At 42.8% G+C, this 24,714-nt stretch overlaps 1 pseudogene; it reads left to right on the top strand.

The window, feature by feature from the left end:
* Positions 1-1,971: 1,971 nt before the first annotated feature.
* Positions 1,972-24,002, top strand: LOC100438814 (large ribosomal subunit protein eL32-like; annotated as a pseudogene).
* Positions 24,003-24,714: the final 712 nt, after the last annotated feature.

Raw genomic sequence — 24,714 nt, forward strand, 5'->3', positions numbered from 1 at the left:
AAATAATAATTTTGATTCTGAGACAAAGAAGTTAATAGAACCAGACAGAGAGATGAACAAGTTACTGAAAAACTCTGACCAGGACTTTAGAATAATTATGGTAAATATGTTAAAGGATCCAGTGTAAAAGGTTTCCAGCCTACTTGAGCACATGGACATTTTCTGCAGAACAATGGAAACTATAAGAAAGTATTCAATGGAAATGTTAGAAATGAAAGTCATAATTTCAGGGATGAAAAATTCCTTGATGGCTTTGCCAGAATACTTGATTCATCTAAAGAAAAAAAATTTCTTTCTGACCTATGTATTAGCTTTTTTCTTGTTTTGCTTTTGACGGAGTCTTGCTCTGGTGCCAGGCTGGAGTGCAGTGGCACAACCTTGGCTCACTGCAACCTCCAACTCCCTGGTTCAAGTGATTCTCCTGCCTCAGCCTCCCGAGTAGCTGGAATTACAGGCACGAGTCACCACACCCAGCTAATTTTTTGTATTTTTAGTAAAGATGGGGTTTCACCATGTTGGCCAGGATGGTCTCGATCTCCTGACCTCGTGACTGCCTGCCTTGGCCTCTCAAAGTGCTGGGATTACAGGCGTGAGCCACCGCACCTGACTTATACCAGCTTTCTAAAAAAGGAGAAAAGAGGCCAGGCATGGTGGCTCACACCTGTAATCCCAGCACTTTGGGGGGCCGAAGCGGGAGGATCACGAGGTAAGGAGTTCAAGACAAGCCTGGCCAAGATGGTGAAACCCCATCTCTATTAAAAAATGCAAAAATTTGCCAGGTGTGGTGGTGGGCGCCTGTAATCCCAGCTACTTGGGAGGCTGAAGCAGGAGAACTGCTTGAACCCAGGATGCAGAGGTTGCAGTGAGCCAATATCATGCCACTGCACTCCAGCCTGGGCGACAGAGCAAGACTCCATCTCAAATAAATAAATAAATAAATAAAATAGGAGAAAAGAAGTTTGAGCTAGTGTACAGCAAGTTTCTTATATGTATTATAGTACTATTAACTAAGTCCTCACATTTGATTTATGTTTTATTCTTGTAATAAAATCTGATAAGCTTGTGGTTAGGTTACAAAAAATAGGATAGCAAAAGCCAGCTTTCTTGCTGTCAGAGTAGGGAGTTATAGAAAGGAGAATGATGAACTGGAATTGGAGGCATTGATATAAACTAGTAGTTGTCAATACATAGATATATAGATGTATTTAGATGTGTATATACATATATGTACATACAGTCCCAGTTTACTCAGATGGCCTGGGAGCAATGACCTCCTTCAGCAATGATTGCAACTTAGCATCCATAGCTATGGCTGAATGTTTGTGTCCCTCTGAAATGTGTATGTTGGAATCCTAACCCCCAAGGTGATTGAATTAGGAAGTTGGGCCTTTGGGAAGTGATTATGTCATGAGGGTGGAGCCCTCAGGAATGGGATTAGTGCCCTTATACTTCATTTGCCCCTTCTACTACTTGAGGACACAGCAAGAAGACCCCATCTAGGAACCAGGAGGTAGGCCTTCACTGGATGATGAACCTGTTGGCATCTTAATTTTGGACTTCTTTTTGTTTGTTTGTTTTTGTTTTAGAGACAGAGTCTCCCTCTGTCACCAGGCTGGAGTGCAGTGGTGTGATCTTGGCTCACTGCAACCTCCGCCTCCTGGGTTCACGTGATTCTCCTGTTTCAGCCTCCCAAGTAGCTGGGACTACAGTCGTGAGCCACCATGCCCAGCTAATTTTTGTATTTTTAGTAGAGACAGTGTTTCACCATGTTGGCCAGGATGGTCTCAATCTCTTGACTTCATGATCCACCCGCCTCCGCCTCCCAAAGTGCTGGGATTACAGGCGTGAGCCACCGTGCCCGGCCAGACTTCTTAACCTCTGGAATTTGTCAGAAATAAATGTGTTGTTTATAAGCCACTCGGTTTATGATATTTTGTTATAGTTACCCACAAAGCCGGTTCCCCCCATAAAATGGGGTCTTTCCCTGTTCAGTGCTACAAGGCCAATATGCAAAACCAAAAGTGAGTGTCAAGCAGTGCAGGCTTTATTCAATGGCCATACAATTGAGGGAGTTTGGCTCACAAATCAACTTCTTGACTGGTGAGGGATGAGGGGGTTAAAATACAAGGTTTCTCGCCTTGGCATGCAATGGTTCATGTATGTAATCCTGGCACTTTGGGAGGCGGAGGTAGGAGGTTCTGTTGAGGCCAGAAGTTCAAGAACAGCCTGGGAAACATAGTGAGGCCCTGTGTCTACAAAAATTTAAAAATTAGCTGGGCATGGTGGCACATGCCTGTAATCCCAGCTACATGGGAGGTTGAGGCAGGAGGATCACTTGAGCACAGGAGTTCAAGGCTGCAGTGAGCTGTGATTGAACTACCACACTCCAGCATAAGAATATTCATAGATTTTCTGGAAATGAGCAGTGAACTTCTCAGAACTGAAGCCCTGCCTTCCTTTTTGTCCTTTTATGGCTTCTAGTCATTCTCATGCCAGTGTCATTGTCACGGTCAGTGTCATTTAGCATGAAAATGAGATTTAATAAAGCCTGAGATGTTTTATTTTTTTTGCGATGGAATTTTGCTCTTGTTGCCCTGGCTGGGGTGCAATGGCACAATCTCTGCTTACTGCAACCTCCACCTCCCAGGTTCAAGAGATTCTCTGAGTAGCTGGGATTACAGGCGCCTGCCACCACACCTGGCTAATTTTTTGTATTTTTAGTAGAGACAGGGTTTCACCATGATGGCCAGCCTGGTCTTGAACTCCTGACCAGCCTGAGGTCTTTTTGAAGTCGTTTGTTCAGCTATCTTGGTTCTAACCAGTCTCAGCTGGTCTGGTAACAAAGTGAACTTTTTAACACAGACGTCCTGTTTCTTAAAGGTAAGCTGAGTTAGGGTGGGGTAGAAATTTAGCTATTTCAAGTAGGCATGACACCAGGTAACAGTAGCCACCCAAACAGACTAAGACAGGGGTCTCTGTTTGGGGATTCACTAGAAATACTCACAGGACTCAGTAAATAGTCATACTCTTCTCATATGATAAGTAACTTGGCAAAAAAAAGATCATACTCATGTCTGCAATTTTTATTTTATTTTATTTTATTTTTATTTTATTTTATTTTATTTTGAGATGGAGTTTCCTTCTTGTTGCCCAGGCTGGAGTGCAATGGCACCATCTCAGCTCACTGCAACCCCTGCCTCCCAGGTTCGAGCGATTCTCCTGCCTCAGCCTCCTGAGTAGCTGGGATTACAGGCGCCTGCCACCACACCGGGATAATTTTTGTATTTTTTTTGGTAGAGACGGGGTTTCGCCATGTTGGCCAGGCTGGTCTCGAAATCCTGACCTCAGGTTATCCACCTGCCTCAGCCTCCCAAAGCGCTGGGATTACAGGCGTGAGCCACCGTGCCCGGCCTATGTCTGTGATTTTTTACAGAAAGGATACACAACAAAATCAGTGAAGGGAGAAGGTGCATGGAACAAAGTCTGAAGGAAACAAGCACAAGTTTCCAAGAACTGTCCCACAGTGGAATTATTCTTAATTCCTCCGGCAATGAATTGTGATGAGACATGCAAAGTGTTACTTACCAGGGAGGCCCATTAGAGAACCAACACCCAAGGCTTTTACTGGCGCAGGTCATGTAGGCATCCTCTGCCTAGCACATTCCAAAAATCCAGACTCCCAGAAGGAAAGCAGGCGTTCAGCATAAACCACATTGTTTGTTTGTTCTGAGATGGAGTCTCACGCTGTTGCCCAGCCTGGAGCGTAGTGGCATTGTCTTGGCTCACTGCAACCTCCACCTCCTGGGTTCAAGTGACTCTCCTGCCTCAGCACCCTGAATAGCTAAGGCTATAGGAATATGCCACCATGCCGGGCTAATTTTTGTATTTTTTTTTTTTTTTTTTTTTTTAGTAGAGATGGGGTTTCACCATTTTGGCCAGGCTGGTCTTGAACTCCTGACCTAAAGTGATCTGCCTCGTTTGGCCTCCCAAAGTGCTGGGATTACAGGCATAAGCCACTGCACCCAGCCATAAACCACATTATTTATGCAATAAATTTAGGCACAGTGAGCCTCATTTATTGTTTAGGAAAGGTTTTAAATCAGTGTAGGGAACTGTTTACTAGTAATGTTCCCAGACGTCAACCAAGGGCCAACTTTGCACAGAAGTCTTTGTAAGGATAGAAATCTCAGACCTATGTTGACTTTTTTCTGCACATCCACTTATCTAAATACATTGAAAATTTGATAAACAATGGGCTATTTACATAATTTTCCTATAAAATACTTCTTAATTACAAATAGGAAAAAAGAACCTCATGGTGGACAAGCCTGACAGATATCACCTTAATCAATTAATCATAATAAGCATCGGTAATAGGATATATCAAAATTGTATACCACTTGGCACAGAATATGATTAGAAGAACACATTACTTGTGATATTTCTGTGAAAGATACATAACTTAAATTTAATCATAAGGAAGCATTAAACAATCCCAAGTTGAAGGATCTTCTTCAAAGCAACTGGCCTGTAATATTCAAAAGTGTCAAGGTCGCTAAAGAAAAACTGAAGAACTATACCAGACTAAAGGTGCCTGACAACATGTGACAACTAAGCATGACCCTGAACTAGATCCTTTTGCTGCAAAGCAATTGATGAAGCTTGAACTTGACACATAAAAATTGTATATAATCAAGTAGTAATGTAAATTTCCTGACTGTATTGAGGTTATGTAAAAGATGTACTTATTTATAAGAAACACGGCTGAGCATGGCAGCTCATGCCTGAAATCCCAGCACTTTGGCTGAGGTGGGAGGATCACTTGAGGCCAGGAGTTCAAGACCAGTGTGGGCAACATAGCAAGCCTCCATCTTTAGCTGGGTGTGGTGGTGCACCTGTAGTCCTAGCTACTTGGGAGGCTGAGGTGGAAGGATTGTTTGAGCCTGGGAGTTTGTGGTTATGGTGAACTATGATTTTGCCACTGCACTCCAGCCAGGGTGACAGAGCAAGACCTTGTCAAAAAAAAAAAAAAAAAAAAAGGCCGGTGCAGTGGCTCACGCCTGTAATCCCAACGCTTTGGGAGGCCGAGGTGAGCGGATCATGAGGTCAGGAGTTTGAGACCAGTCTGATCAACACAGTGAAACCCTGTCTCTACTAAAAACACAAAAATTAGCCAGGCGTGGTGGCACATGCCTGTGGTCCCAGCTACTTGGGAGGGTGAGGCAGGAGAGTCGCTTGAATTCGGGAGACGGAGGTTGCAGGGAGCTGGGGTTGCACCATTGCACTCCAGCCTGGGTGACAGAGTGAGAATCCGTCTCAAAACCAAAAAAAAATTACACATCTATCGCCTCACACAGTTATTTAGTAGGGTGGTAGAGGGTTAGTGGTGACAATTAAGATCTATTATTTTAGCAAATTTCTAATTAAAAATACAGTGTTTTTTTTCTCAGGAAAGCATGGACTGTTTCATGAATTTGCATGTCATCTTTACTCTGCGGCATGTCAATCTCTGTATACTTCCAATTTTAGTATATGTGTTGCCAAAGCGAGCATAAAAAATACAGTATTATTAACTATAGTCACTGTGCTGTACACTAGCTCCCTGAACATATTCATCTTACAACTGAAAGTTTGTACTCTTTGACCAACATCTCCCCATTTTCCCCATGCTTCAGCCCCTGACCACCAACTGCCATTCTAGTCTCTGCTACTTCTTTTTCTTTTTTTCTTTTTTTCTTTTTTTTGAGATGGAGTCTAGCTCTGTCGCCCAGGCTGGAGTGCAGTGGCACAATCTCGGCTCACTGCAACCTCCGCCTCCCGGGTCCAAGGGATTCTCCTGCCTCAGCCTCCTGAGTAGCTGGGATTACAGGCACCCACCACCATGCCCAGCTAATTTTTGTGTTTTTAGTAGAGACAGGGTTTCACTGTGTTGGCCAGGCTGGTCTTGAACTCCTGACCTCATGATTTGCCCACCTCGGCCTCCCAAAGTGCTGGGATTACAAGCGTGAGCTACCGTGCCCGGCCTACTCTCTGCTTCTGAGATTGACTTTTGTAGACTCCACATATACACATATAGTATTTGTCTTTCTATGTCAGGCTTATTTCACTTAGTGTAATATCCTTCAGGTTCATGCATGATATTCCATTGTATATACCACATTTCTTTCTCCATTCATCTGTCAAACGTATCTTTGCTATATGCTCTACGTAGCATATATATCTTTGCTATATTCAAGATAGTCCATATCTTGAAAATGCTGCAATAAACATGAAAATGCAGATCTCTGTTTGAGATACTGGTTTTATTTCCTTTGGATGTATATCCAGAAGTGGGATTGCTAGATCATATAGTAGTTCTATTTTTAAATATAAAACTATTTTTTATTTTTATTTATTTTTTTGAGACAGAGTTTCACTCTTGTTGCCCAGGCTGGAGTACAGTGGCGCAATCTTGGCTCACCATAACCTCCGCCTCCTGGGTTCAAGCGATTCTCCTGCCTCAGCCTCCTGAGTAGCTGGGATTACAGGCATGCTCCACCACGCCTGGCTAATTTTGTATTTTCAGTAGAGACGGGGTTTCTCCATGTTGGTCAGGCTGGTCTCGAACTCCCAACCTCAGGTGATCTGCCCACCTCGGCCTTCCAAAGTGCTGGGATTACAGACGTGAGCCACCATGCCCAGCCTAAAACTATTTTTTAAATATGTTGGAATAACATAGACTTCTAGTATGAAGGATGAGGAGCTCCACTGACTTGTTCCTCAAGGTACCTGGCAAAAATTATAACAAACAAAAACAAACCCCAACCATTTAAAGCCTGTGATCATGAGCCTAAGGGCAAACAGCAAAAGAAGAAACACCTATTCAAGACAACCTATGAAAACTCATTAAGAAAGGCAAGGGTCTGTGGTATTTTATCCAGATCACTCCCTCCCTCTCCTATCTCAACTCAGTGAGGTAAAGACTCCACTCCAGCTTGCTATATCCTAAAACACAGGGCTCCCTCTCCCACCAGCTCCCAGGTGGAGGGCTGTCTTCCCAGGAGAATAGGGATGTCAGTATTTTATTTTATTTTATGTATTTTATTTTATTTACTATTTTATTATGACAGGGTCTCACTATGTTGCCCAGGCTGGTCCTGAACTCCTGGGCAACATAGTGTTACATAGAGTTACAGGCCGGGCAAGGTCACTCACACCTGTAATCCCAGCACTTTAGGAGGCTGAGGAGGGCGGATGGCCTGAGGCCAGTCTGGCAAACATGGCGAAACCCCCTCTCCACTAAAAATACAAAAATTAGCCGGGTGTGGTGGCATGGTGCCTGTAATCCCAGAGACTTGGGAGGCTGAGGAGGCAGGATCACTTGAGCCTGGGAGTTTCAGGTTGCAGTGAGCCGTGATTGCACCACTGCATTTCAGCCTGGGCGACAGAGCAAGACTCCATCTCTTAAAACAAACAACAAACCAAAAAAGAACTCTATTTGAGGAATACATTAGAATCTACTGTTGTATCTTACATTGAAGTAGAAAAAAAAATCTCAAAAGACACTGATAACATCTACGATGACATTCAATAAGTCTCTGGGGCTGTGCGCAGTGGCTCACGCCTGAGATCCCAGCACTTTGGAAGGCTGAGGCAGGTGGATCACTTGAGGTCGGGAGTTCGAGACCAGCCTGGCCAAAACGGCAAAACCCCATCTCTACTAAAAATACAAAAATTAGCCAGGCGTGGTGGTGCACGCCTATGATCCCAGTTACTCAGGAGGCTGAGGCACAAGAATCTCTTGAAACCAGGAGGCAGAGGTTGCAGTGAGGAAGAGATTGCACCACTGCACTGCAGTCTGGGCAACAGAGTGAGACTCCTTTCTCCAAAACAAAAAAAACAAAAAAAACAAAAAAAAACCCACCACCACAAACAAAACAAAGTGTTGGAGCCAGGTGTAGTGGCTCACGCCTGTAATCCCAGCACTTTGGGAGGCCGAGGCGGGTGGACTGCGTGGATCACTTTGAGGGAAGAGAGAGACCCTTTCACATTGTTTTATATTGTTTTATACTCAGTACCTGTTTTAAGAAAAAAAAAAAAAAAAGGAAGTGAAATCAAAGACAAGCAGCCCGGCGCCGGGCCCAAAACCAGGCCTGGGCCTGCCTGGCCTAAACCTAGTAGTTAAAAATCAACTCATGACTTAGAAACCGATGTTATCCATAGATTCCAGACGTTGCATAAAAGAACATTGTGAAACTCCCCTGCTCTGTTCTGTTTCTCTCTGACCATCGGTGCATGCAGCTCCTGTCACATACCCCCTGCTTGCTCAAATCAATCATGACCCTTTCATGAGAAATCCTTAAAGTTGTGAGCCCTTAAAAAGGACAGGAGTTGCTCACTCGGGGAGCTCGGATTTTAAGACAGTAGCTTGCCGATGCTCCCAGCTGAACAAAGCCCTTCCTTCTACAACTTGGTGTCTGAGAGGTTTTGTCCGCGGCTCGTCCTGCTACAACTTGAGGCCAGGAGTTCGAGACCAGACTGGCCAACATAATGAAACCCCGTCTCTACTAAAAATACAAAAATTAGCCGGGCGTGGTGGTGGGCACCTGTAATCCCAGCTACTTGGGAGGCTGAGGCAGGAAAATTGCTTGAACCGAGGAGGTGGAGGTTGCAGTGAGCTGAGACTGCACCATTGCACTCCAGCCTGGGCGACAGAGTGAGACTGTCTCAAAAAAAAAAAAAAAAAGTGTTGGTATTACAGGTGTGAGCCACCGCACCAGGCAAGGATGTCAGTATTTCTTATCCTGCCCCCAGCTACCTGTTGCTGAGGCTAAGTCCTGGGTATGTATGGTTAAGGGTTTTTTTTTCCCCCACCCAATCCCCACTTGTAGAATGGAAGTTCCACCTTGGACAAAATGTGATGAGAGGACTGAGACCTCTTTAAACTTGTGAAGTGCTGGTTCCACACCAGGAGAGGAAAGCAAAGAGGACCTCAGGCTGCTGCATCTCGTGCTTAGCTTGCAAAGCTAGGCTGTCACTCAGAAACTCGCTATTGTCCCCACCTCCACCTTCAGAATCCTGGCTCAGATATTTTGCCTGAAGAGAGGAGCAGACTGTAAAACAGAGAGATTCTAATCTCCTCCCAAAGGACTAACTTTAATTTTTTTTTTTAACAGTTTGGACATATTTAGATGTAAAGACTAAAAAAATGCAAACAAGAAAAAAAAAAAGAAAAAATGTATATAAATCTAAGGACACACCCAAGCATGATGGAGATTCAGGTGAAAGGCACTTGGGAGGAAATTCAAGTTACAGGATAAACTGTAGAACTGATTGTTTGTAGGAGAGAACTAGGGAATAATACTGGGAGAAGCGGCCAGGCACAGTGGCTCATACCTGTAATCTCTGCAGGTGGCCGAGGCAGGTGGATCACCTGAGGTCAGGAGTTCAAGGCCAGCCTGGCCAACATGGTGAAACCCCATCTCTACTAAAAATACAAAAATTAGCTGGTTATGGTGGCCCGCGCCTGTAATCCTAGATACTCGGGAGGCTGAGGCAGTAGAATCACTTGAACCCAGGAGGCAGAGGTTGCGGTGAGATGAGACCGTGCCATTGCACTCGAGCCTGGGCGACCAGAGTGAAACTCGCTCTCAAAAAAACAAAAACAAAACAAAACAAAACAAAAACCTGGGAGAAGCTCTCCCAGAGTCAGAATAAATGTCAAACACTGACCTCAGAAACTCTCCATGAAGTAGTTTGTACAGCAATTTGTTTATGCCCTTAGTATTATTCAAAACAACTGAGCAATTAGCCATCAATGAGAAGAGTTTAACAGCTGGGGGTGATCAGCAAAAAGGGAAGAAGGTTTCCGGAAATCACTATCATCTCAAGTTGACGGTGAGCATACTCAGTGCTGCACCTTAGACTGTGGAAGGGGAAACAGACTTCACTAAAATAACACAGCCAGTCACTAGACACGTGAACAAGCAAATAAAGATAACCAGACCTTGGAGGGAGAAAGATAGGGGACCAGTACTCAGAGTTGCTACAATAAATATTATATTATCTAAAATGTCCAGTTTCCAATAAAAATTAAAGACATGCAAAGAAGCAAGTCTTATATAAATATATAAAATTTAGGCTACACTAAATTTATTTATTTATTTATTTATTTTTTAATAAATAGTGATGGTGTCTCACTATATCACCCAGGCTGATCTTGAACTACTGGCCTCAAACAATCCTCCTGCCTCAGCTTCCCAAAGTGCTAATTTTACAGGTGTGAGTCACCACACCAGGCCTTCACTAATTTATTAAAAATTGCTTTTCTTCAATAATAAACTTAGCTTACTACAGTTTCACTTTATAAACTAATTTTTTAAACTTTTAAATTCTTTGTAATAACACTTAGCTTAAACACATAGCCGGGCGCAGTGGCTCACACCTGTAATCCCAGCATTTTGGGAGTCCGAGGCAGGCAGATCACGAGGTCAGGAGATGGAGACCATCCTGGCTAACACGGTGAAACCCCGTCTCTACCAAAAATAATAAAAAAAATCAGCCAGGCATGGTGGCACACGCCTGTAGTCCCAGCTACTTGGGAAGCTGAAGCAGGAGAATCGCTTGAACCCGGGAGGCGGAGGTTGCAGTGAGCCAAGATAGTGCCACTGCACTCCAGCCTGGGTGACAGAGCGAGACTCTGTCTAAAATAAATACATAAATAAATAAATAAACAAACAAACACCTTATACAACTGTATAAAAATATTTTCCTTCTTTATATCCTTATTCTATAAGCTTTTCCCTATTTTTAAAATTTTATATTTTTCTTTGTTTTACTTTTTAAACTTTTTTTACTTAAAAATTAAGACACGGGCCAGGCGCAGTGGCTCAAGCCTGTAATCCCAGCACTTTGGGAGGCCGAGGTGGGTGGATCACGAGGTCAAGAGATCGAGACCATCCTGGCCAACATAGTGAAACCCCGTCTCTATTAAAAATACAAAAATTAGCTGGGTGTGGTGGCGTGCACCTGTAGTCCCAGATACTTAGGAGGCTGAAGCAGGAGAACCGCTTGAACCTGGGGGGTAGAGGTTGCAGTGAGCTGAGATAGTGCCACTGTATCTCAGCCTGGGCAGCTGAGCGAGACTCCATCTTAAACAAACAAACAAAAACTAAGACATGGCAAGGCACGGTGGCTCATGCCCATAATCCCAGCACTTTGGGAGGCTGAGGTGGGTGGATCACAAGGTGAGGAGTTCGAGACCAGCCTGGCCAACATAGTGAAACCCTGTCTCTACTAAAAAAACACAAAAAATTAGCCAAGTGTGGTGACGGGCACCTGTAATCCCAGGTATTCAGGAGGCTGAGGCAGGAGAATCACTTGAACCCAGGAGGCAGACTTTGCAGTGAGCTGAGATCGCGCCACTGCACTCCAGCCTGGGCAACGGTTTGAGACTCTGTCTCAAAAAAAAAAAAACAAAAAAAAAACGAAGACACAAACACACAGATTAGCCTAGGCCAATGAGGGATCAAGATCATCAACATCACTCTCCTCCATCTCCACATATTTTCTCATTGGAAGGTTTTCAGGGACAATGACAGGCATGGAGCTGTCATCTCGTATAATAAAAAAAAAAATGCCTTCTGAAGTACTTCCTGAAGGACCTACCTGAGGCTGGTATTACAATTAATTTTTTTAATAAGTGGGAGTACACTCTAAAACAACAATAAAAAGAATAGTATAGTAAATAAATAAGCTAGTAATATAGTCATTTATTATCAAGTATTATGAATTATACATAATTGTATTGCTGTAATTTTTTTTTTCTTTTTTTTTGAGACAGAGTCTCGCTCCGTCACCCAGGCTGGAGGGCAGTGGCGCGATCTCGGCTCACTGCAAGCTCCGCCTCCTGGGTTCTGGCCATTCTCCTGCCTCAGCCTCCCGAGTAGCTGAGACTACAGGCGCCCGCCACCACACCCGGCTAATTTTTTGTATTTTTAGTAGAGACAGGGTATCACTGTGTTAGCCAGGATGGTCTCGATCTCCTGACCTTGTGATCCATCCGCCTCGGCCACCCAAAGTGTTGGGATTACAGGTGTAAACCACTGCACCCAGCCATTTGTGTTTTTTTTTTTTGAGACAGAGTCTCTCTCTGTCGCAGGCTGGGGTGCAGTGGTCTGATCTCAGCTCACTGCAACCCCCACTTCCCGGGTTCAAGTGATTCTCCTGCCTCTGCCTCCCGAGTAGCTGGGATTACAGGCGCCCACCACCATGCCCAGCTAATTTTTTTTGTATTATTATTATTATTTTTGAGACAGAGTCTTGCTCTGTTGCCCAGGCTAGAGTGCAGTGGCACGATCTCAGCTCACTGCAACCTCTGCCTCCCAGGTTCAAGTGATTCTCCTGCCTTAGCCTCTCAAGTAGCTGGGATTACAGGTGCCTGCCACAGCGCCCAGCTACTTTTTTTTTTGTATTTTTAGTAGAGACGCGGTTTCACCATCTTGGTCAGTCTGACTTCATGAGCCACCTGCCTTGGCCTCCCAAAGTGCTGGGATTACAGGCGTGAGCCACCGCAGCTAGCCTCTATTGCTATACTTTTATAGGTGTGGCAGTGCAGCATACACTAGCATCAGCATAAACGTGAATAATTAATTGTGCTATGACATTACAATGACTGTGATATCACTGGGTGCTAGACATTTTTCAACTCCATTATAATCTTATGAGACCACCATCATTTATGTGGTCCATTGTTGGCCAACATGTCATTATGCAGCACATGACTGTATGTGCATAACAGGAATACCAGAGGGAGGGGAGAGAAAAAGGAAAAAGGCAGAAAAATATATTTGTAAAAATAATAATGGAAAACTTCCAAAATCTATTTTAAAATAATAACTTATATATCCAAAAAGCTCAACAAACTCCAAAAAGGATAAACACAAAGAAATGCCAGGAGACATCATAGTAAAAATGCTGAAATGCAAAGATAAGAATCAAATTCTAGTCCAGGCACTGTGGCTCACGCCTGTAATCCCAGCACTTTGGGAGGCCAAGGTGGGTGGATCATGAGGTCAGGAGATTGAGACCATCCTGGCTAACATGGTGAAACCCCGTCTCTATTAAAAATACAAAAAATTAGCTGGGTGTGGCAGCACGCGCCTGTAGTCCCAGCTACTTGGGAGGCTGAGGCGGAAGAATGGTATGAACCCGGGAGGTGGAGTTTGCAGTGAGCCAAGATCGTGCCACTGCACTCCAGCCCGGGCAACAGAGCAAGACTCCATCTCAAAAAAAAAAAAAAAAAAGAAAAAAAAAGATGAGAATCAAATTCTAAAAGAAGCAAGAGAAAGACAAGTCATCACTTACAGGGAAATCCCAATAAGATTAACAGATGGCTTCTCAGCATAAACAATGAAGGGCAGAAAGTAGTAGGATTACATATTCAAAATGCTCAAAGGAAAAAACAAAACAGTGTCTACCAGAAGTCCTATATCCAGCAAGGTATTTTTCAAAAATAAGATAACATAAAGACTACCAGATAGACAAATGCTGTGAAAAGTTGTTAGCAGATCTGTGTTAATGAAATACTAAAGGAAATTCTTCAGGCTGAAAGCAATCAACACAGATGATTATTCAAATCCACATTTAAAAAAAAGCACAGGTAAAAGTAGTAATGAAATTATAACAGACAGATTAAATGTATAATCATTCTCCTTTCTTAACTAATTTAACATGCATTGTATAAAATAATATGTATATAATGTACAGGTGAGCCAATAATACATATAATGTAATATGTGTAATATAATAACTGTACAAAGAGGTGAGTGACAGCAAACCTATATTGGGCTAAGGAAATGGTAATGGTAAAGTAATAATTATAATAATATATTGTTGGGGTTGTATCATTAATAGATATAATACGTTTAATAATAATACTACAGGCCAGGCACAGTGATTCATGCCTATAATCCTAGCACTTTCAGAGGCTGAGGTGGGTGGATCACCTGAGGTCAGGAGTTTGAGACCAGCCTGGCCAATATGGTGAAACCCCATCTATACTAAAAATACAAAAATTAGCTGGATGTGGTGGTGGGTGCCTGTAATCTCAGCTACTCAAGAGGCTAAGGCAGGAGAATTGCTTGAACCCAGCAGACAGAGGTTGTAGAAAATGAAGATCATACCACTGCACTCCAGTCTGGGTGACAGAGCAAAACTCTGTCTCAAATAATAATAATAATAATAATAATAGTACAAAAGCGAGGAAAAGGGAATAGAGCTATAAGAAAAATAACCTTTCTATATATAAAAAATTAAGCAAGTATAAATCTGATGCTGATTTTGATCAGAAGGTTGCATGTTCATGTTATGTTGTGGTTAAAAAAAATTTATGGTAGACCCTAGTGCAATCACAAAAAGAAAAAAAATACTCAAAAAAGAAGTCGAAAATGATTAAATTTAAGTGCTACATTAGAAAATATCCACTCAATAAAAAGCAGTAACAGAGAAACAAAAAAAGACATGAGACATACAGATAACAAAAAATAAAATAGACAAAAATATGACTAAAAAAATAAAACATTAAATGTGAATAGATTGGCTGGTCATGGCGGCTCATGCCTGTAATCCCAGCACTTTGGGAGGCCAAGGCAGGTGGATCACCTGAGGTGATCAAGACCAGCCTGGCCAACATGGTGAAACCCCGTCTCTACTAAAAATACAAAAAATTATCTGGGCATGGTGGCAGGTGTCTGTAATCCCAGCTACTCAGGAGGCTGAGGCAGGAGAATCACTTGAACCCAGGAGATGGAGGTTGCAGTGAGCCGAGATTACACCATTACATTCCAGCCTGGGCAACAAGAGTGAAATTCCATCTCAAATAAATCAATAAATAAAGTGAACAGATTAAACAATCCAATCAAAAGGCAGAGATTGTCAGTCTGGATAAAAACAAAACAAGTGACCCAAGTATATGCTGTCTACAGGAGACACAATTTAGATTCAAAGATAAAAACAGATTAGAGGATGGAAAAAACTATATCCTGCAAAAAGTAACCACAAGAAATCTGGAGTGGCTATACTAACTGTCAAACAGTATAGTCTTTAAAACAAAACATGTTACTAGAGATAAAAACATTTTATAATGATAAAATGTTAAATTCCTCAGGAAGACATAACAATTAAAAACATATATGCACTAAGAATAGAGTGCCAACAAAAGACCAAGATGGTTGAATAGGAACAGCTCTGGTCTGCAGCTCTCAGTGAGATTGACACAGAAGATGGGTGATTTCTGCATTTCCAACTGACATACCTGGTTCATCTCATTGGGACTGGCTGGACTGTGGGTGCAGCCCATGGAGGGTGAGCTGAAGCAGGGTGGGGCATTGCCTCACTTGGGAAGTGCAAGGGGTTGGGGGATTTCCCTTTCCTAGCCAAGGGAAGCCATAACAGACTGTACCTAGAAAAACGGTACACTCTCACCCAAATACTGCACTTTTCCCATGGTCTTAGCAACCAGCAGACCAGGAGATTCCCTCCCATGCCTTGCTCGGTGGATCCCACGTCCACAGAGCCTTGCTCACTGCTAACTCAGCAGTCTGAGATTGACCTGCAAGGCTGCAGCCTGGCTGGGGGGGGGCGTCTGCCATTGCTGAGGCTTGAGTAGGTAAACAAAGGGGCTGGGAAGCTCAAACTGGGTGGAAAAAACAAAGAAAAAAACAAAGAACCCCATCAGAAAGTGGGTGAAGGATATGAACAGACACTTCTCAAAAGAAGACATTTATGCAGCCAACAAACTTATGAAAAAAATGCTCATCATCACTGGTCATCAGAGAAATGCAAATCAAAACCACAATGAGATACCATCTCACACCAGTTAGAATGGCGATCATTAAAAAGTCAGGAAACAACAGATGCTGGAGAGGATGTGGAGAAATACAGACACTTTTACACAGCTGGTGGGAGCGTAAATTAGTTCAACCATTGTGGCAGACAGTGTGGCGATTCCTCAGGGATCTAGAACTAGAAATATCATTTGACCCAGCGATCCCATTACTGGGTATATACCCAAAGGATTATAAATCACGCTACTATAAAGGCCACATATGTTTATTGCAGCACAATTCACAATAGCAAAGACTTGGAACCAACCCAAATGTCCATCAATGATAGACTGGATAAAGAAAATGTGGCACATATACACCATGGAATACTATGCAGCCATACAAAAGGATGAGTTCATGTCCTTAGCAAGGGCATGGATGAAGCTGGAAACCATCATTCTTAGCAAACTATCACAAGGACAGAAAACCAAACACCACATGTTGTCACTCATAGGTGGGAACTGAACAATGAGAACACATGGACTCAGGACGGGGAACATCACACACCAGGGCCTGTCGGGGGTTGGGGGCTGGGGGAGGGATAGCATTAGGAGACATACCTAATGTAAATGATGAGTTGATGGGTGCAGCAAACCAACATGGCACATGTATACCTATTTAACAAACCTGCACATTGTGCATATGTACCTGAGAACTTTAAGTATAATAATAAAAAAAGTAGGTATTATTGAAAAAAAAAAAGTGCCAAAATACACGAAGCAAAACCTCACAGAAATGAAGAGAAAAATAGAGAATTCAACAAAAATAGCTGTAAACTCCAATAATCCACTCTTTGTTTTTGGAGACGGAGTCTCAGTCACCCAGGCTGGAGCACAGAGGCGCGATCTCAACTCACTGCAACCTCCACCTCCCGGGTTCAAGCAATTCTCCTGCCTCAGCCTCCCAAGTAGTTGGGATTACTGCACCCGCCACCATGCCCGGCTAGTTTTTGTATTTTTAGTAGAGATGGGGTTTTGCCATGTTGGCCAGGTTGGTCTTGAACTCCTGACCTCAGATGATCCACCTGTCTCAGCCTCCCAAAGTGCTGGGATTACAGGCGTGAGCCACTGTGCCCCACCGTAAGACATTTTTAAAAGCCTCATGGTAACCATAGTGCAAAAATAATAATAAATTCGCTAAATAAATGTAGTAGGTCAGACATGGTGGCTCAGGCTTGTAATCCAAGCACTTTGGGAGGCTGAGGTGGGTGGATCACCTGAGGTCAGGAGTTCAAGACCAGCCTGGCCAACATGATGAAACCTCATCTCTACTAAAAATATAAAAATTGGGCTGGGCGTGGTGGCTTATGCCTGTAATCCCAGCACTTTGGGAGGCCAAGGCGGGCGGATCATGAGGTTAAGAGATCGACATCATCCTGGTCAACACAGTGAAATCCTGTCTCTACTAAAAATACAAAAATTAGCTGGGCGTGGTGGCATTTGCCTGTAGTCCCAGCTACTTGTGAGGCTGAAGCAGGAGAATCACTTGAACTCAGGAGGCGGAGGTTGCAGTGAGCCGAGATCATGCCACTGCACTCTACCTGGTGACAGAGCAAGACTCTGTCTCAAATAAAAAAAACAAAGACAAAATTAGCTGGGTGTGGTGGCACGCACCTGTGACCCCAGTTACTTGGGAGGCCGAGGCAGGAGAATGACTTGAACCCGGGAGGCAGAGGTTGCAGTGAGCCAAGATCATGCCACTGCACTCCAGCCTGGGCAACAAAACGAGACATTGTCTCAAAAATAAAAAATGCAGTAAATTAAAACATACTGTCAGAGATAATAACTCAACCACAAAGGAAGGCAATAAGAACAGAAAAGACGAGTTTCAAAACAACCAGAAAAGCAAAAACAAAATGGCTAGTAAGTTCTTACCTATCAGTAATAAGTGTAAATGTTCTATGTTCTTTAATTAAAAGGCATAGAGGCTGGGTGTGGTGGCTCATGCCTGTAACCCCAGCACTTTAGGAGGCTGAGGCTGGTGGATCACTTGAGGTCAGAGTTTGAGACCAGCCTGGCGAACATGATGAAACCCTGTCTCTACTAAAAATACAAAAATTAGCCAGGTGTGGTGGCAAATGCCTGTAATCCCCGCTACTCAGGGGCATGAGAATTGCTTGAACCCGGGAGGAGGATGTTGCAGTGAGCCAAGTTTGTGCCAATGCACTCCAGCCTGGGTGACAGAGTGAGACTGTCTCAAAAAAATAAAAGGCATAGAGTGGTTGATATGATTTGGACTTGGGTCCCTGCCCAAATCTCATGTCAAACTGTAATCCTCAATGTTGGAGGAGGGGCCAGGTGGGAGGTGCTCAGATCATGGAGCAGATTTCCCCACTGCTTTTCTCATGATAGTGAGTGAGTTCTCATGAAATCTGGTTGTTGTAGCAACATTCTCTTCTCTCTCTTCCTCCTACTCTGCCCATGTAAGACGTGCCTGCTTCCCCTTTGTCCTCTGCCATAATTGTAAGTTTCCTGAGGCCTCCCCAGCCATGCTTCCTCTACAGCCTGTGGAACCGTGAGCCAATTAAACTTCTTTTCTTTGTAAATTCCCCAGTATCAGGTATATCTTTATAGCAGTACAAGAATGGACTAATACAGTGGATGAATGGATAAACAACACCAAACAGTATGCTGCCTTCAAGAAATCCACTTCACCTGTAAAGACACACCTAGCCTGAGAGTGAAGGGGTGGAAAAAGATACTCCATGCAACTGGAAACCAAAAAGAGCAAGTAGTTATACTTATATCAGATAAAATAGACTCCAAATTGAAGACCATAAAGATAGACAAAGAATATCACTATATAATGATAAAGGGGGTCAACTCAACAAGAGGATATAACAATTATAAGTATCTATGTATCCAAAATAGGAGCTCCCAAGTACATAAAACAAACATTAATAGATCTAAATAAAGAGTTAGACTGCAATACAATAATAGTATCAGACTTTAACACCCCACTCTTGGTGATGGAGAGTTTATTCACAGAGAGAATCAACAAAGAAACAGCAGAGGTTAACTACACACTAGATCTAATAGGCCTGATATTTACAGAACATTTCACACAACTGCAACAGAATACATTATTTTCATCAGCATATGAAACATTCTCCAGAATAGACCATATCTTAGGCAACCAAACAAGTCTGAACAAATGGCCAGGTGTGGTGACTCACGCCTGTAATCCCAACACTTTGGGAAGCCAAGGCGGGCAGATCATCTGAGGTTAGGAGTTTGAGACCAGGCTGGCCAACATGGCAAAACCCCATCTCTACTAAAAATTCAAAAATTAGCTGGGCATCGTGGTGTGTGCCTGTAATCCCAGCTACTTGGGAGGCTGAGGCAGGAGAATCGCTTGAACCCAGGAGGTGGAGGTTGCAGTGAGCCGAGATCATGCCATTGCACTCCAGCCTGGGCAACAAGAGCAAAACTTCGTCTCAAAAAAAAAAAGTCTGAACAAATTAAATAAAAAACATACCAACTATCTTTTCTGATAATAATGGAATAAAACTATAAATCAATAACAAGAAGAGCCCCAGAATATACACAAACACATGGAAATTAAACAACATGCTCCCGAATGACCCATGGGTCACTGAAGGAATTGAGAGGGAATTAAAAATGTTATCAAAACAAATGAAAATGAAAATACAACACACCAAAGGCAATGTAATATGGCAAAAGCAGTTCTCTTTTTTTTGAGATGGAGTTTCACTCTTGTCACCCAGGTTGGAGTGCAATGGCGTGATCTCAGCTCACTGCAACCTCTGTCTCCCAGGTTCAAGTGGTTCTCCTGCCTCAGCCTCCTGAGTAGCTGGGATTACAAGTGCCTGCCACCACGCCTGGCTAATTTTTGTATTTTTGGTAGAGAAAAATTTGGTATTTTTGGGTTTCGCCGTGTTGGCCAGGCTGGTCTCAAACTCCTGATCTCAGGCAATCCACCCGCCTCGGCCTCCCAAAATGCTGGGATTACAGGTGTGAGTCACCGCGCCCAGCCTGCAAAAGCAGTTCTAAGAGAGAAGTTCATAGCAATAAACACTTATATCAAAAAAGTAAAGAGTTGCCCCAAGTGCTGTTAAGACTTCCTTGCACTAACCAGGTGAGGTGGCTCATGCCTGTAATCCCAGCACTTTGGCAAGCTGAGGTGGAAGGATCACTTGAGTTCAAGACCAGCCTGGGAAACATGGTGAAACTCCATTTCTGACCAGGCATGGTGGCTCACGCCTGTAATTCCTTACTGTGGGAGGCCAAGGGGGGGCAGATCACCTGAAGTCACGAGTTCGAGACCAACCTGGCCAACATGGTGAAACCCCATCTCTACTAAAAATACAAAAATTAGCCAGGCATGGTGGTGTGCACCTGCAATCTCAGCTACTTGGGAGGCTGAGGCAGGAGAATCACTTGAACCCGGGAGATGGAGGTTGCCCTGAGCCGCAATCATGCCATTGCACTCCAGCTTGGTTGACAAGAGTGAAACTCTGTTTAAAAAAAAAAAAAAAAAAATAGTAGAAAGACTGACTAAACAACCTAACAATGTACCTCAAGGAAGTAGAAAAACAAGAACAAACCAAGCCCCAAATTAGCAGGTGGAAATAAATAATAAAGATCAGGGCAGAAATAAATGAAATTGAGACTAAAAAAAAAATTAAAAAGAAGCTGGGAGTGGTGGCTCAGCCTCCCAAAGTAATCCTAGCACTTTGGGAGGCTGAGGCGGGTGGATTGCCTGAGGTCAGGAGTTCGAGACCAGCCTGGCCAACATAATGAAACCCCATCTCTACTAAAAATACAAAAAATTAGCTAGGTGTGGTGGCAGGCACCTGTAATCCCAGCTACTAGGGAGGGTAAGGCAGGAGAATCGCTTCAACCCAGGAGGCAGAGGTTGCAGTGAGCTGAGATCGTGCCATTGTACTTCAGTCTGGGCAACAAGAGCGAAACTCCATCGCAAAAAAAAAAAAGAAAATATATATATATATATGTACACACACATATATGTATATATGTATATGTGTATATATATATATATATACACACACATATGTATATATGTATATGTGTGTATATATATATACACACACACATATATGTATATATGTATGTGTGTATATATATATAAGCAAAATGAAAAGTTGGTTTTTTGAAAAGATAAAATTGACAAACCTTTATCTAGAATAACCAAGAAAACAAGAGAGAAGACCCAAATAAAATTAGAAATGAAAAAGGAGACATAACAAGTGACACCTCAGAAATACGAAGAATCATTAGAGACTATGATGAATAACTACATGACAGCAAATTCAAAAGCTAGACAAAACAAATAAATTCCTGGACATACACAATTTACCAAGATTCAACCATGAAGAAATAGAAAACCTCAACAAACCAATAACAAGTAATGAGATTGAAACTCACAATAAAATGTTTTACATCAAAGAAAAGTCCAGGACCTGATGGCGTCACTGCTGAACTCTTTTTTTTTTTTTTTTTTTTTTGAGACAGTATCTTGCTCTGTTATCCAGGCTGAAGGGCAGTGGTGCAACTTTGGCTCACTGTAGCATCCACCTCCTGGGCTCAAGTGATCCTCTCTCCACCTCATCCTGAGTAGCTAGGACTACAGGTAAGCATCACCATGCCTCGCTAATGTTTGTATTTTTTGTAGAGATGGGGACTCAGTCTATTTCCCAGGCTTACTGCTGAATTCTACTAAACATTAAAAGAAGAATTAATACCAATCCTATTCAAACTCTTCAAAAAAATTGAGGAGCGACTACTTCTAAACTGATTCTAAGAGGGCAGCATTACCCTGATATCAAAACAAGACAGGGACACAACAGCAACAAAAACACTACAGGCTAATATCCCTAATGAAGGTAGATGGAAAAATTCTCAACAAAATATTAGCAAACCAAATTCAGCCACACATTAAAAAAGAACTATTCATTATGATCAAGTGTGATTCATCCCAGGGAGGCAAGGATGATTTGACATATGAAAATCAATAAACATGATACATTACATTAACACAATCAAGAACAAAACTATATATTTCAGTAGATGTCAAAAATGCATTTGAGGGCCACGCACAGTGGCTCACGCCTGTAATCCCAGTACTTTGGGAGGCCAAGGTGGGTGGATCACCTGAGGTCAGGAGTTGAAGACCAGCCTGGCCAACATGGTGAAACCCCGTCTCTACTAAAAATACAAAAATTAGCTGGGCATGGTGACAGGTGCCTGTAATCCCAGCTACTTGGGAGGCTGAGGCATGAGAATTGCTTGAACCTGGGAGGTGGAGGTTGCAGTGAGCCGAGATCGTGCCACTGCACTCCAGCCTGGGTGACAGAGTAAGACTCAGTTTCAAAAAAAAAAAAAAACTAGACTCATCTCTTACACTACACAATACACAAATATTAAATAAAAATGGGTTAACGATGGAAATCTAAGACATGAAACTAGCAGAAGAAAACATTGGGAAAGGTTCCAGGACATTGGTCTGGGCAGAGTTTTTGAGTAAGACCTCAAAAGCACAGGCAACAAAAGCAAAAATAGACAAATGGGATCATATCAAGCTAAAAAGCTTCACACAGCAAAGGTAACAGTTGATATTGTGATGAGACAACCCAGAAAATGGGAGAAAATATTTGCAAACTATCTACCTGACAAAGGATGAATAACAAGAATATATAAAGAGCTCAAACAACTCAAAAGCAAAAAACAAACAACAAAAACCAAGAAAAACAAAAACCAAATAATTTGATTTAAAAATAGGCAAAAGATCTGAACAGACATTTCTCAAAAGAAAGCATACAAATGGCCAAAGATATATGAAAAAATCCCCAACATCACTAACAATCAGAGAAATGCAAATCAAAATCACAATCAGATAGTATCTCACCCCAGTAAAAATGCCTTGCATCAAAAAGACAGGCAATAACAGATGCTCGAGAGCAAGTGAAGAAAGGGGAACCCTTATACACTGTTAGTGGGAATGCAAATTAGTACAGTCACTATGGAGAACAGTACAGAGGTTCTTCAAAAAACCAAAAAATTCCCCGGGGGCGGGTGGCTCACGCCTGTGATCCCAGCACTTTGGGAGGCAGAGGCAGTTGGATCACTTGAGGTCGGGAATTCAAGACCAGCCTGGCTAGCATAGTGAAACCCCCGTCTCTACTAAAAATACAAAAAATTAGCCAAGTGTGGTGGTATGCGCCTGTAATCCTAGCTGAGGCAGGAGAATCGCTTGAACTCGGAAGGCGGAGGCTGCAGTGAGCCGAGACCGCACCACTGCATTCCAGCATGGGCGACAGAGACTCTGCCTAAAACCAAAACCAAAACAAAAACAAAAAAAAACCCCAAAATTAAAAACTAAAAATAGCTGGGCGCGGTGGCTCACGCCTGTAATCCCAGCACTTTGGGAGGCCGAGGCGCGCGGATCACGAGGTCAGGAGATCGAGACCATCCTGGCTAACACAGTGAAACCCCGTCTCTACTAAAAATACAAAAAATTAGCCGGGCGTGGTGGCGGGCGCCTGTAGTCTCAGCTACTCCGGAGGCTGAGGCAGGAGAATGGCGTGAACCCGGGAGGCGGAGCTTGTAGTGAGCCGAGATTGCGCCACTGGACTCCAGCTTGGGTGACAGAGCGAGACTCCGTCTAAAACAAACAACAACAACAAAAAACTAAAAAATAGCACTCTCTTCCTCCGTGTTGCCTACAGAGGTGGCAGCCATCTCCTTGGCACTGTGGCTGCCCTCAGACCCCTCATGAAGCCCAAGATCGTCAGAAAGAGGACCAAGAAGTTCATCCAGCAGCAGTCAGACTGATATGTCAAAATTAATCATAACTGGCGGAAACCCGGAGGTACTAACAACAGGGTTCATAGAAGGTTCAAGGGCCAGAGCTTGATGCCCAACACTGGTTATGAGAGCAACAAAAAAACAGAGCACATGCTGCCCAGTGGCTTCTGGAAGTTCCTCATCTACAACGTCAGGGAGCTGGAAGTGCTGCTGATGTGCAACAAATCTTACTGTGCTGATATCACTCACAATGTTTCCTCCAAGAACCGCAAAGCCATCCTGGAAAGAGGAGCCCAGCGGGCCATCAGTCACCAATCCCAATGCGAGGCTGTACAACGCAGAAAGTGAATAGACAGCTTATGTGCACGTTTTGTGTTTAAATAAAACCATAAAAACTGTAAAAAAAAAAAAAAAAAAAAAAAAAAAAAGCCTAAAAACAGGATTACCATGTGGTCCAGCCATTCCACTACTGGGTATATACCAAAATGAAAGTAAATCAATATATCAAAGACATATCTGCACTCTCATGTATATTTCAGCATTATTCACAATAGCCAAAATATGAAATTAACCTAAGTGCCCATCAACAGATGAATGAAGAAAATGTGATGTATTTACACAATTGAACACCATTTGGCCATGACAAACAATGAAATCTTGTCAATTTCAGCAACATGGATGGAACTGGAGGCCGTTAAGTGAAATAAGCCATGCACAGAGACAAATATCACGTTCTCACTCATAGGTGACAGGTAAAAAAGTAGATCTCATGAATACAGTAGATTGGTGATTATCAGAGGAGAAGAAGGGGAGGTGGGGGTTGAAGGTGAAAAACAAGAATATAAATGTATTACTACTGAACTGTACACTTAATAATGGTAAAGATGGTAAATTATATATGTAAATTTTGCCTGAATTAAAAACTTTTGTATAAAAAGAAATAACTCCAATTCTTCATTAACCCTTCCAAAAAACAGAAGAGGGAACACTTCTCATCTCACCTTATAAGGCCAGTATTACCCTGATACCCAAACCAAAGTCATCATAAGAAAAGCACAGACCAG

This window comes from Pongo abelii, chromosome 2 (assembly GCF_028885655.2).
Source record: "Pongo abelii isolate AG06213 chromosome 2, NHGRI_mPonAbe1-v2.0_pri, whole genome shotgun sequence".
In the NCBI taxonomy this organism is placed as follows: Eukaryota; Metazoa; Chordata; class Mammalia; order Primates; family Hominidae; genus Pongo; species Pongo abelii.